The 14,171-nt window shown below is 45.2% G+C and overlaps 1 pseudogene; it reads right to left on the bottom strand.

The window, feature by feature from the left end:
• Positions 1-318: 318 nt before the first annotated feature.
• Positions 319-13,171, bottom strand: LOC135567905 (ubiquitin carboxyl-terminal hydrolase isozyme L1-like; annotated as a pseudogene).
• Between the last annotated feature and the right edge of the window lie 1,000 nt (positions 13,172-14,171).

Here is a 14,171-nt window from a genome sequence, read left to right as displayed (position 1 = left end):
TGACGTAACAGCTGTTAGAAACAGAGCTGACGAGTCAGATAGCAGAAAAACCTCACAGGCTGCAGATCAAACGTCTCCCTACTCCCCCATGTAACAGGACCACCTCACAGCCTGCAGATCAAACGTCTCCCTACTCCCCATGTAAGTGCACTACTTTCTCAGTGGTGATCTGACTTAAATAAATCAAACAGTACAGCAGACCAGAAAGTACCGGCTGTAGTGACATCAACGTGACACCAGGCTTGTGCAAACTACCATCTACGCATGTGTGCTGTGGTGGCTGTGTGTGTGTGTGGGGAGAGTGCAAACTTGTTTCAGTACATACCAGGTGTGTGTGTACACCATGGTTCACCTGTGTGTGTGTGTGTGTGTGTGTGATTCCCTCTCCAGGGTCTCTAGGTATGACAGAGGGCCACAGCAGATGAACGGCGGACCTCTCCCTCTGCTCTCTCCACAAAAACCCCGACACACCCTGGCTGCATCCTGGGGAGAGAGAAGGTCTACTGGGAGAGATTAAACACTATAACCGTGGCTCTGGAGCCTCTGCTGAATTAATCAGATATTGCACTGATGTTATTGCGGTGTGAAGCCCAGCTTAGCACAACCTCTGGGATTAAAGAGGATACTCTGGGACGACGCAGTGAGCTCAATGGCAAGACGTCTGACAGATGTAGAATGTCTATCTATCTCATTCCATCGTTGTTTAGATGTTGGCCAGGCATCATTATATTATGACATCTCTGGGAGACGTTATCTACTAAGATGAACACATCTCCACACTACATATTCCTGACTCTTTCTACAAGCTTCCCTGCATAGCTACAGGCCTGCTAGCTAGTCCCTTTGGATGAACTTCTCACATCTCAGTATGGCTAAACACAGCAAGCTAGCTAGCCTTTTGCTTCCCAGATCTATGAGAAATAGTCAGATTAATAACTAAATATGCCTGTTAGCAAATATTCTAGATGAACTTGCCCTGTGTAACCTACAACATTATCCCCAGTTCGATAGGAACACATCAGTTAGCGATAGAAGGCGTGCACTCCCATCAGCTAGCGATGAACAGAAGGCATCACTCCCACATCAGCTAGAGATAGAAATCTACTGGTAGAAAGGTGTGCACTCCCACATTGGCCAGCTAGCGATAGAAGGTAGAAGGTGTGCACTCCACATCAGCTGAGCGATAGAAGGCGTGCACTCCACGTCTAGCTGGCATTAGATGAACCGAGAAGTGCACTCCCACATCAGATGAACTAGCGATAGATGAGCGTGCACTCCCACATCAGCTAGGGATTGATAGAAGGTATTGGGATTAGATGAACCGATTAGGTTTGACACGTCTACTGGGATTAGATGAACCGAAGGTGTGACACGTCTACTGGGATTAGATGAACCGAAGGTGTGACACGTCTACTGGGATTAGATGAACCGAAGGTGTGACCGTCTACTGAAGTTAGATGAACCGAATTAGGTTTGACACGTCTACTGGGAGATAGATGAACCTGAGAAGGTTTGAAGAAGAGACGTCTACTGGGATTAGATGAACCGAAGGTTTGACAAATCTACTGGGATTAGATGAACCGAAGGTTTGACAAAATCTACTGGGATTAGATGAACCGAAGGTTTGACCCGTCTACTGGGATTAGATGAACCGAAGGTTTTGACACGTCTACTGGGATTAGATGAACGAAGGTTTGACACGTCTGCTGGGATTAGATGAACCGAAGGTTTGACACGTCTACTGGGATTAGATGAACCGAAGGTTTGACGTCTACTGGGATTAGATGAACCGAAAGGTTTGACCGTCTACTGGGATTAGATGAACCGAGGTTTGACGGAAGGTGTGGCGTCTACTGGGATTAGATGAACCGAAGGTTTGACACGTCTACTGGGATTAGATGAACGAGAAGGTTTGACCACGTCTACTGGGATTAGATGAACCGAAAGGTTTGACACGTCTACTGGGATTAGATGAACCGAAGGTGTGACCGTCTACTGGGATTAGATGAATGGAAGGTTTGACACGTCTACTGGGGGATTAGATGAACGGAAGGACGTACCTTGATGAAGAGTCATCTGGGTGGTTCCATGGTTCACCGGTCCCTCCATCCTGCCATCTACACAACAGAATCACAAGAGAGACAGAGTGTGTAAATACACCCTGGGGGAGACGGGGCGGAACACCGAGGAGAGGGGGGAGAAGGAACACCGGGGGGAGGGGGGCGGAACACCGGGGGAGGGGGCGGAACACCGGGGGAGGGGGGCGGAACACACCGGGGACTCAGCCACACTCTCACCCAGCTCATAAAGCTGTCCTTTCACACTTGACAAAGGTGATAAAATGGAAGTTGACGTTATCTGCCTCCACCTGAAAGAGAGGGAGAGAAAGAGGGAGGAGAGTATAAGATGAAACTATACATAAGTAACATCTGAGGAGGTCCTTATGTTGCATTGTGTTCTCACCCTGCACTGGCCCTGTGCTGCCACTTCATCATGAGCCTCTCTGATGGCCTGCAAGACACAACAATATATGGAGACACAGTATTTACATTAAACATTAAAGAAATTCAGACCCCTAGACTTTCCACACTTTGTTACATTATTCTAAAACGGATTAAATTGGGGTTTTCCTCCGTCATTAATCTACACACAATGGCCGATAGTGACAAAGCAAAAAGAGGCTTAGAAATTTTGGCTAATTTATAAAATGATATAATACCTTATTTACACTAGTATTCAGACCCTTTGCTAGGAGACTAGAAGTGGAGCTCAGGTGTATATGGTTTCCATCGATCATCCTTAAAAATGTTTCTACAGCTTGGAGTCCACCTGTGGTAAACTCAATTAATTAGGTAGGAGTAGGAAGGCCCACCTGTCGATAGGTCCCACAGTTTTTAAATATTTAACTAGACAGGTCTGTTAATTAAGAACAAAGTCTTATTTACAATGACGGCCTACTGGGGAAAAAGTGGGTTAACTGCCTTGTTCAGGGGCAGAGCACAGCAGATTTTGACCCTGTCAGCTATTCAGGATTCGATCCAGCAACCTTCTGGTTCTCCTCTACAAGGAGTCAGTGTTCCCCAGGGCAGGGACTCTACAAGGTCAATAGTGTTCCCCAGGGCAGGGACTCTACAAGGAGTCAATAGTGTTCCACAGGGCAGGGACTCTACAAGGAGTCAATAGTGTTCCACAGGGCAGGGACTCTACAAAGGAGTCAATAGTGTTCCACAGGGGCAGGGACTCTACAAGGAGTCAATAGTGTTCCACAGGGCAGGGACTCTACAAGGAGTCAATAGTGTTCCACAGGGCAGGGACTCTACAAGGTGTCAGTCAATAGTGTTCCACAGGGATGCTGGCCCATGTTGACTACTAAAAATATAAAAATGTTAGCCTTCAGACAAACATCACTCCAGAAACACCAAAACCAAAATGTTTAGTCACAGTGCCTGTTCTGTTGACATGTTAGTCATCAGGGTAGCTGTGAATATTCTAAATGTTTAGTCACAGTGTTCTGTTGACATGTTAGTCATCAGGGTAGCTGTGAATATTCTAAATGTTTATCACAGTGTTCTGTTGACATGTTAGTGGGTAGCTTAATATTCTAAATGTTTAGTCACAGTGTTCTGTTGACATGTTAGTCATCAGGTAGCTGTGAATATTCTAAATGTTTAGTCACAGTGTTCTGTTGACATGTTAGTCATCAGTGCTGTGAATATTCTAAATGTTTAGTCACAGTGTTCTGTTGACATGTTAGTCATCAGGGTAGCTGTGAATATTCTAAATGTTTAGTCATGTTCACATGGTAGTTCTGTTGACAGTGAATATTCTAAATGTTTAGTCACAGTGTTCTGTTGACATGTTAGTCATCAGGGTAGCTGTGAATATTCTAAATGTTTAGTCACAGTGTTCTGTTGACATGTTAGTCATCAGGGTAGCAGTGAATATTCTAAATGTTTAGTCACAGTGCCTGTTCTGTTGACATGTTAGTCATCAGGGTAGCTGTGAATATTCTAAATGTTTAGTCACAGTGTTCTGTTGACATGTTAGTCATCAGGGTAGCTGTGAATATTCTAAATGTTTAGTCACAATGTTCTGTTGACATGTTTAGTGTCACATGTAGCTGTGAATATTCTTGTTTAGTCACAGTGTTCTGTTGACAAGTTTCATCAGGGTAGCAGTGAATATTTAAATGTTTAGTCACAGTGTGTTGACATGTTAGTCATCAGGGTAGCTGTGAATATTCTAAATGTTTAGTCACAGTGTTCTGCTGAGTGTTCTGTTGACATGTTTAGTCATGTTCTGTTGACATGGTCAGCTGTGAACCTTAGAACAAGTACACACTTTGGGAGGAAGGAGCGGTAATTGGGACATAGCCACGGTGTGTGTGTGTTACCTGGTTGTTCTCCAGGTGTGTGTGTGTGCGTGTGCGTTTGTCTACCACTGTGAATGTGTGTGTTACCTGGTTGTTCTCCAGGTGTGTGTGTGTGTGTGTGTGTGTGCGTGCATGAGTGTATTACTGTGTGTGTCGATCACTGTGAATGTGTGGGTTACCTGGTTGTTCTCCAGGTGTGTGGCTCGCTGGGCGGGGGTCATGTTAGCCGTCTCATCTAGAAACTTCTTCAGAGCAGAGTCCCCATCTGGCACAGAGACAGCACTGTTACACACTGGTCCTGTCTGAATCTGGCTTCCCTACTACTAACTACACACTGGTCCTGTCTGAATCTGGCTTCCCTACTACTAACTAAAACTACACCCTGGTCCAATCTGAATCTGGCTTCCTTACTACTAACTAAAACTACACACTGGTCCTGTCTGAATCTGGCTTCCTTACTACTAACTAAAAGTACACACTGGTCCTGTCTGAATCTGGCTTCCCTACTACTAACTAAAACTACACACTGGTCCTGTCTGAATCTGGCTTCCCTACTACTAACTAAAACTACACACTGGTCCTGTCTGAATCTGGCTTCCCTACTACTTTGTAAAACTACATACTGCGTACTAATCATACTGCGTACTAATCATACTACGTACTAATCATACTACATACTATTTAGAATGTAGTGTTTAGTATAAATATAGTCAATAAGCAGCACATCAACATCCTCCCCTCATCCACACTGAGAAGGATCCTACCCTCATCCACACTGAGAAGGATCCTACCCTCATCCACACCGAGAAGGATCCTCCCCTCATCCACACCGAGAAGGATCCTCCCCTCATCCACACCGAGAAGGATCCTCCCCTCATCCACACCGAGAAGGATCCTCCCCTCATCCACACCGAGAAGGATCCTCCCCTCATCCACACCGAGAAGGATCCTACCCTCATCCACACCGAGAAGGATCATCCACACCGAGAAGGATCCTCCCCTCATCCACACCGAGAAGGATCCTACCCTCATCCACACCGAGAAGGATCCTACCCTCATCCACACCGAGAAGGATCCTACCCTCATCCACACCGAGAAGGATCCTACCCTCATCCACACCGAGAAGGATCCTAATCCTCATCCAATCACTGTGAAGGATCCTACCATACTCATCCACACTGAGAAGGATCCTAATCCTGCTCATCCACACCGACTAAGGATCCTACCCTCATCCACACTACTAGATAGGATCCCAGTCATCTTCATACTGAGAAGGATCCTCCCTCATCACACTGAGAATCATCTACTCCCTCATAAACACCAGAAGGATCCTCCCTCAATCCATACCGTGAAATCATCCCTCATCTACCGATAAGGCTTCATCTAACTAATTACTAATCACTGTGTTGGTTGATAGTCCTCATACTGATCTGATCATCTACTGATATGAAAAGACTAGTCTCTTCCTCAATATTCAGTGAATTCTACTAGATAAATACCAGTCTCTTCCTCAATAGAGTTCAGTGAATTCTACTAGATAAAGACCAGTCTCTTCCTCAATAGAGTTCAGTGAATTCTACTAGATAAAGACCAGTCTCTTCATACTCAAGAGTTCAGTGAATTCTACTAGATAATCAGACCAGTCTCTTCCTCAATATTCAGTGAATTCTACTAGATGAAGACCAGTCTAATTCCTCAATATTCAGTGAATTACTACTAGATAAAGACCAGTCTCTTCCTCAATATTCAGTGAATTCTACTAGATAAAGACCAGTCTCTTCCTCAATATTCAGTGAATTCTACTAGATAAAGACCAGTCTCTTCCTCAATAGAGTTCAGTGAATTCTACTAGATAAGGACCAGTCTCTTCCTCAATATTCTGTGAATTCTACTAGGTAAGGACCAGTCTCTTCCTCAATAGAGTTCAGTGAATTCTACTAGATAAGGACCAGTCTCTTCCTCAATATTCAGTGAATTCTACTAGATAAGGACCAGTCTCTTCCTCAATATTCAGTGAATTCTACTAGAGAAAGACCAGTCTCTTCCTCAATAGAGTTCAGTGAATTCTACTAGAGAAAGACCAGTCTCTTCCTCAATAGAGTTCAGTGAATTCTACTAGATAAGGACCAGTCTCTTCCTCAATATTCAGTGAATTCTACTAGATAAATACCAGTCTCTTCCTCAATAGAGTTCAGTGAATTCTACTAGATAAATACCAGTCTCTTCCTCAATAGAGTTCAGTGAATTCTACTAGATAAAGACCAGTCTCTTCCTCAATATTCTGTGAATTCTACTAGATAAGGACCAGTCTCTTCCTCAATATTCTGTGAATTCTACTAGATAAGGACCAGTCTCTTCCTCAATAGAGTTCAGTAAATTCTACTAGATAAAGACCAGTCTCTTCCTCAATAGGCTGTGAATTCTACTAGATAAGGACCAGTCTCTTCCTCAATAGAGTTCAGTAATTCTACTAGATAAGGACCAGTCTCTTCCTCAATAGAGTTCAGTAAATTCTACTAGATAAAGACTACAGTCTCTTCCTCAATAGGAAGTGAATTCTACTAGATAAGGACCAGTCTCTTCCTCAATAGAGTCCAGTGAATTCTACTAGATAAAGACCAGTCTCTTCCTCAATATTCTGTGAATTACTACTAGATAAGGACCAGTCTCTTCCATCAATAGAGTTCAGTGAATTCTACTAGATAAAGACCAGTCTCTTCCTCAATATTCTGTGAATTCTACTAGATAAAGACCAGTCTCTTCCTCAATAGAGTTCAGTGAATTCTACTAGATAAATACCAGTCTCTTCCTCAATAGAGTCTCAGTGAATTCTACTAGATAAAGACCAGTCTCTTCCTCAATAGAGTTCAGTGAATTCTACTAGATAAATCACCAGTCTCTTCCTCAATATTCAGTGAATTCTACTAGATAAGACCAGTCTCTTCCTCAATAGAGTTCAGTGAATTCTACTAGATAAGGACCAGTCTCTTCCTCAATAGAGTTCAGTGAATTCTACTAGATAAATACCAGTCTCTTCCTCAATATTCTGTGAATTCTACTAGATAAGGACCAGTCTCTTCCTCAATAGAGTTCAGTGAATTACTACTAGATAAAGACCAGTCTCTTCCTCAATATTCTGTGAATTCTACTAGATAAGGACCAGTCTCTTCCTCAATAGAGTTCAGTGAATTCTACTAGATATAGACCAGTCTCTTCCTCAATAGAGTTCAGTGAAATTCTACTAGATAAAGACCAGTCTCTTCCTCAAGAGGAAGTGAATTCTATTAGATAAACCAGTCCTTCCTCAATGACATCACTACATGTTAAAGACCAGTCTACTTCCTAATAGAGTTCAGTGAATTCTACCCAATCAGCTTACTACTCAATATTCAGTATCCACACCGAGGTTCTACTAGATAAGGATCCAGTCTCTTCCCAATCCATCTGGGAAGGATCTACCAGATAAATACTCAGTCTCTTCCTCAATACACCGAGAAGGATCTATCATGAAGGGATCCTAAACCCTCATCCACACCGAGGGTCTACTAGATAAGGACCAGTCTCTTCCTCACAGAGTTCAGTGAATCCTACCCTCACCGATAAGGATCCTGACCAGTCTGTCCTTCAAAGGATAGAGTTCAGTGAATTCTACTAGATGAAGATCCTTCTTCCAAGAGAAGGATCCTCCTGCCACACTGCCTCCCTCATCCACACTGAAAGGATCCTCCCCTCCACACCGAGAAGGATCTATGAACATCACTACATGTTCTAAATATCACATACTATAAACATTCTATTTTCTACATACCTCAATCAGCTTAGTGAATTCTACTACGAACGCAAGTAGGGTATTCGATAAAGACATCCCCCTCCATCTTGGCTCCATGCAGTACCGGTTACTACTCACCATACTCTATGTGGGTGGGACCCTGTTCCTCAATATTCAGTGCTGAGAGCCACGTCTCTTCCACAGTGAGTTGACCACCGTCTCTTTCAGGAAGTAGAGGTCAGTGACCACCCTGGGACCCCTTCCTCAGCCTGTTGCTGCCGGACCAGTTCGTGCTGAAACCACGCCTTATCAATCATCATGCTACATCAGAGTCTCTTCCTCAAACACAGTCCTAGACCCCAGGGCTGAGGTCTTTCCTCAATATTCAGTGAATCCTGGGACCCCAGGGCTGAGGTTTAGTGTCCTGGGACCCCAGGGCTGAGGTTTAGTGTCCTGGGACCCCAGGGCTGAGGTTTAGTGTCCTGTGAACCCAGGGCTGAGGTTTTCCTCAGTGTCCTGGGACACCAGGGGCTGAGGTTTAGTGTCCTGGGACCCCAGGGCTGAGGTTTAGTGTCCTGGGACCCCAGGGCTGAGGTTTTCCTCAATATTCTGTGTCCTGGGACCCAAGGGCTGAGGTTTTTCCTCAATAGTGTCCTGGGACCCCAGGGCTGAGGTTTTCCTCAGTGTCCTGGGACCCCAGGGCTGAGGTTTAGTGTCCTGGGACCCCTTCCTCAGGGAAGTGAGGTTTAGTGTCCTGGGACACCAGGGGTTGCACATTCTGAGTTTTGCCCTAGTACTACACAGGAGATTCAAATAATCCAATCAAGCTACTAGAGCAAAAGAAACTAAATGTGCATCACCTTGGGGTCCCCAGAACAGAGTTTGCTCCACATCACTGCGCTACATATTTCCAACATAATAAAGATACTGCTAGATCATTGGTTACCTGTTGTGTCAGAGGGAAGAGCAGCATGAGGGCGCAGCTGGGAGAAGGTACTGAAGACACTCCCTCATCCTCCAGCCCCAACACATCCACGAAGCCCCAGCTACCACACACCCCCAGCCCACTGAGCACCTGCAACACAGTCAAACAGAATATTAACAGGAAGGTTACCTATCAGTCTCTAGAGACCATCTAGAACACCGCTCAACACCAACATGCCAGATTAGAACCACCAGAACACAAACATGCCAGATTAGAACAACCAGGACACCAACATGCCAGATTAGAACAACCAGGACACCAACATGCCAGATTAGAACAACCAGAACACAAACATGCTAGATTAGAACAACCAGGACACCAACAGGCTAGATTAGAACAACCAGGACACCAACATGCCAGATTAGAACAACCAGAACACAGCTCAACGCCAACAGGCTAGATTAGAACAACCAGAACACAGCTCAACACCAACAGGCTAGATTAGAACAACCAGAACACAGCTCAACACCAACAGGCTAGATTAGAACAACCAGAACACAGCTCAACACCAACAGGCTAGATTAGAACAACCAGAACACAGCTCAACACCAACAGGCTAACAACCAGAACACAGCTCAACACCAACAGGCTAGATTAGAACAACCAGAACACAGCTCAACACCAACAGGCTAGAATAGAACAACAGATTAGAAGAACAACCAGAACACAGCTCAACACCAACATGCCAGATTAGAACAACCAGAACACAGCTCAACACCAACATGCCAGATTAGAACAACCAGAATACAGCTCAACACCAACAGGCTAGATTAGAACAACCAGAACACAGCTCAACACCAACAGGCTAGAATAGAACAACCAGAACACAGCTCAACACCAACAGGCTAGATTAGAACAACCAGAACACAGCTCAACACCAACATGCCAGATTAGAACAACCAGAACACAGCTCAACACCAACATGCCAGATTAGAACAACCAGAATACAGCTCAACACCAACAGGCTAGATTAGAACAACCAGGACACCAACAGGCTAGATTAGAACAACCAGGACACAGCTCAACACCAACAGGCTAGATTAGAACAACCAGAACACAGCTCAACACCAACATGCTAGATTAGAACAACCAGGACACAGCTCAACACCAACAGGCTAGACTAGAACACAGCTCAACACCAACAGGCTAGATTAGAACAACCAGAACACAGCTCAACACCAACAGGCCAGATTAGAACAACCAGAATACAGCTCAACACCAACAGGCTAGACTAGAATACAGCTCAACACCAACAGGCTAGATTAGAACAACCAGACCATCTAGACAGTGTATCTGGAACTCACCCAGTCAATGACAACACTATTTTATTTTATCTTTATTTAACTAGGCAAGTCAGTTAAGAACAAATTCTTATTTTCAATGACGGCCTAGGAACAGTGGGTTAACTGCCTGTTCAGGGGCAGAACGACAGATTTGTACCTTGTCAGCTCGGGGACTTGAACTTGCAACCTTTCGGTTACTAGTCCAACGCTCTAACCACTAGTTCTATATAGTAGAACGTAAGCCTAAAGTATCAAGTTGCTCTGCGTACACATCACTGACAATCTGAAATGGTTCACCCTCACAGACAGTGTGGTGAAGAAGGATGAAGAAATGTGGCTTGGCCCCTTAAAACCCTCAAACTTTTACAGATGCACAATTGAGAGCATCCTGTCTGGCTATATCACCACCTGGTAGGGAAACTGCAGGGCTCTCCAGAGGGGGGCGTGGTCTCCCCAACGCATCACCGGGGGCAACCTACCTGCCCTCCAGGACACCTACAGCACCCGATGTCACCGGGGGCAACCTACCTGCCCTCCAGGACACCTACAGCACCCGATGTCACCGGGGGCAAACTACCTGCCCTCCAGGACACCTACACCACCCGATGTCACCGGGGGCAAACTACCTGCCCTCCAGGACACCTACACCACCCGATGTCACCGGGGGCAAACTACCTGCCCTCCAGGACACCTACACCACCCGATGTCACCGGGGGCAAACTACCTGCCCTCCAGGACACCTACACCACCCGATGTCACCGGGGGCAAACTACCTGCCCTCCAGGACACCTACACCACCCGATGTCACAGGAAGGCCATAAAGATCATCAAGGACAGCAACCACCCGAGCCACTGCCTGTTCACACTGCTATCATCCAGAAGGTGAGGTCAGTACAGCTGCATCATCACCACCCGAGCCACAGCCTGTTCACCATGCTACCATCCAGAAGGTGAGGTCAGTACAGCTGCATCATCACCACCCGAGCCACAGCCTGTTCACCCCGCTATCATCCAGAAGGTGAGGTCAGTACAGCTGCATCATCACCACCGAGCCACAGCCTGTTCACCCCGCTATCATCCAGAAGGTGAGGTCAGTACAGCTGCATCATCACCACCCGAGCCACTGCCTGTTCACCCCGCTATCATCCAGAAGGTGAGGTCAGTACAGCTGTATCATCACCACCCGAGCCACAGCCTGTTCACCCCGCTATCATCCAGAAGGTGAAGCTGGGACCGAGAGACTGAAAAACAGCTTCTATCAAGGCCATCAGACTTAAATAGCCATCAGTAGCAGCTACCACCCTGTTACTCAACCCTGCACCTTAGAGGCTGCTGCCCTGTATTAATGGAATCACTGGTCACTTTAATAATGGCTACCTAATGCTTTGCTTATTTCATATGTATATACCGTATTCTATTCTACTGTCAATGCCACCTGACATTGCTCATCCTAATATTGTTATATTTATTAATGCCATTAGTTTACTTTTAGCTGGGCGAATTGTTAGATATTACGGCACTGTTGGATGTAGGAACACAAAGCATTTCGCTACACCCGCAATAACTGCTAAAATGAGTACGTGACCAATCAAATGTGACCAATCAAATGAGTATGTGACCAATCGTATGTGACCAATCAAATGTGACCAATCAAATGTGACCAATCAAATGTGTATGTGACCAATCAAATGTGATTTACAGAGGCGTTAAATGTCCGTTAGGTAGAGAGGGTAGAAGTCGGAGATGGTTTGTTGAGCCCGAATTGAAACTCTACACGGTAATGGACACTAAAATGTCCATGATGACTCGGCAGAACATGCCTCAAATCAATAATATTATAATCACTAACGTTAAGCATATATCCGCTGATCTAACGTCTTTATCAGAACATTATTACCGCACGGCAGTCTGTCCCAAATTAATAGCGATCTACTTCAAATCAGAGGCAGAGACAAGTTGATCTTTAGTCGCGCTCGCTCTCCATCCTTCCATTCAGACCACACCCTGTATCCTAGACACCGGGTGGGGCACCAGGCGCAGCGTGGCAGAGATGCTACCGGGGAGAAGGACGGTAGTCTACGAGGGAAAGGCTCTATTCTAACGGAAGGTTCATCTCGTGTACCTCTTGTCGCGCTGCCGTTCAGATGATAATCTGATCCTAACTAGTATTTCTAACTCCAGACCGAGCCAGGTCCATAATAACCCACCTGTTGGTTATAATGTCATGTTGTCTGGTTGTAACGTCATATACACAACTGTCATCATATCGGTTATGACTCAGCGATATTAAATACACACCTTGTTCAGCATCTGAAACACAGACAGACAAAGAGACATTATTTAGACAGTGAGAGACCGTTAGAACCGAGCAGCTGCGTATTTTTAAGTCTCAGTCTTATGATATACGTATTAAAACCACATGTATTATGATGGTTCTCTACCTCCGGGTTGATCTCCATTGGTTGCCACTCCATCCTGTTCGGTAAGGTTCGGTCCCGTATATCGGTATGTTGTCAAATCTGCTCTGTCGCAACCAGCTGCTGTTTGGGCGATATGATCACACCGCCACGGTCCACCCGCTTCATATGCTGCCAGTCATATTCCATTGTGCCGTTCGGCGGGGGTGGACGAGAACCGGAGAAAAAGCCAATAGATCCTCCCGTAGCCTCGCCTCGTCTGTAAACAAGAGAATACATATTACAGTGAAGTATTGGAGGTGAGGTGAGAGAGAGATGTGTGTGAGGTGTTCTGTGTAGTTTTAACGAGCAGTCTAGAAGGTGGAATGGTCCAAGCCCGACACAACAGTGGACGCTTCAGTAGCGCAGCTGAGTCTGGTGGGTAATGGGCGCGTTCGAGCAGATCACTTTTGTCAGATGGTCAAGTCTTTCGTATGTTGCGTTAGGGGGGGATAGAAATGGACCGTGACTTGTGCCTACGTGTTCGAGAGGACCAACACGACTGCCGACTGACTGATCTACAAATCACCTTGAATCATAAATGATGACTCGTTATTTGTAGATCAGTCAGTCCCAATGATTACCCATGATACATTGCGTTTTTTGATCCTCTCGAACACAGCCGTTCACTACATGAACTTTACAAAAATCATGTGATCGAAAGTCATTATGTTTTGACTGCAGACAACTGCAAAATGTTGTAGTTGCTCTTTACCATAGAGAATGATAGAAGCCTCTAGCGGCCCAAAAGGTTGTAGTTGCTCTTTATCATAGAGAATGATAGAAGCCTCTAGCGGCCCAAAAGGTTGTAGTTGCTCTTTACCATAGAGAATGATAGAAGTCTCTAGTGGCCCAAAAGGTTGTAGTTGCTCTTTACCATAGAGAATGATAGAAGCCTCTAGCGGCCCAAAATGTTGTAGTTGCTCTTTATCATAGAGAATGATAGAAGTCTCTAGTGGCCCAAAAGGTTGTAGTTGCTCTTTATTATAGAGAATGATAGAAGCCTCTAGCGGCCCAAAAGGTTGTAGTTGCTCTTTATCATAGAGAATGATTAGAAGCCTCTAGCGGCCCAAAAGGTTGTAGTTGCTCTTTACCATAGAGAATGATAGAAGCCTCTAGCGGCCCAAAAGGTTGTAGTTGCTCTTTATCATAGAGAATGATAGAAGCCTCTAGCGGCCCAAAAGGTTGTAGTTGCTCTTTACCATAGAGAATGATAGAAGCCTCTAGCGGCCCAAAAGGTTGTAGTTGCTCTTTATCATAGAGAATGATAGAAGTCTCTAGCGGCCCAAAAGGTTATAGTTGCTCT

Source organism: Oncorhynchus nerka, unplaced genomic scaffold (genome assembly GCF_034236695.1).
Source record: "Oncorhynchus nerka isolate Pitt River unplaced genomic scaffold, Oner_Uvic_2.0 unplaced_scaffold_1757, whole genome shotgun sequence".
NCBI lineage: Eukaryota > Metazoa > Chordata > Actinopteri > Salmoniformes > Salmonidae > Oncorhynchus > Oncorhynchus nerka.
The sequence above is the reverse complement of the archived record's forward strand: the minus strand, read 5'-3'. Positions and strand labels throughout refer to the sequence as shown.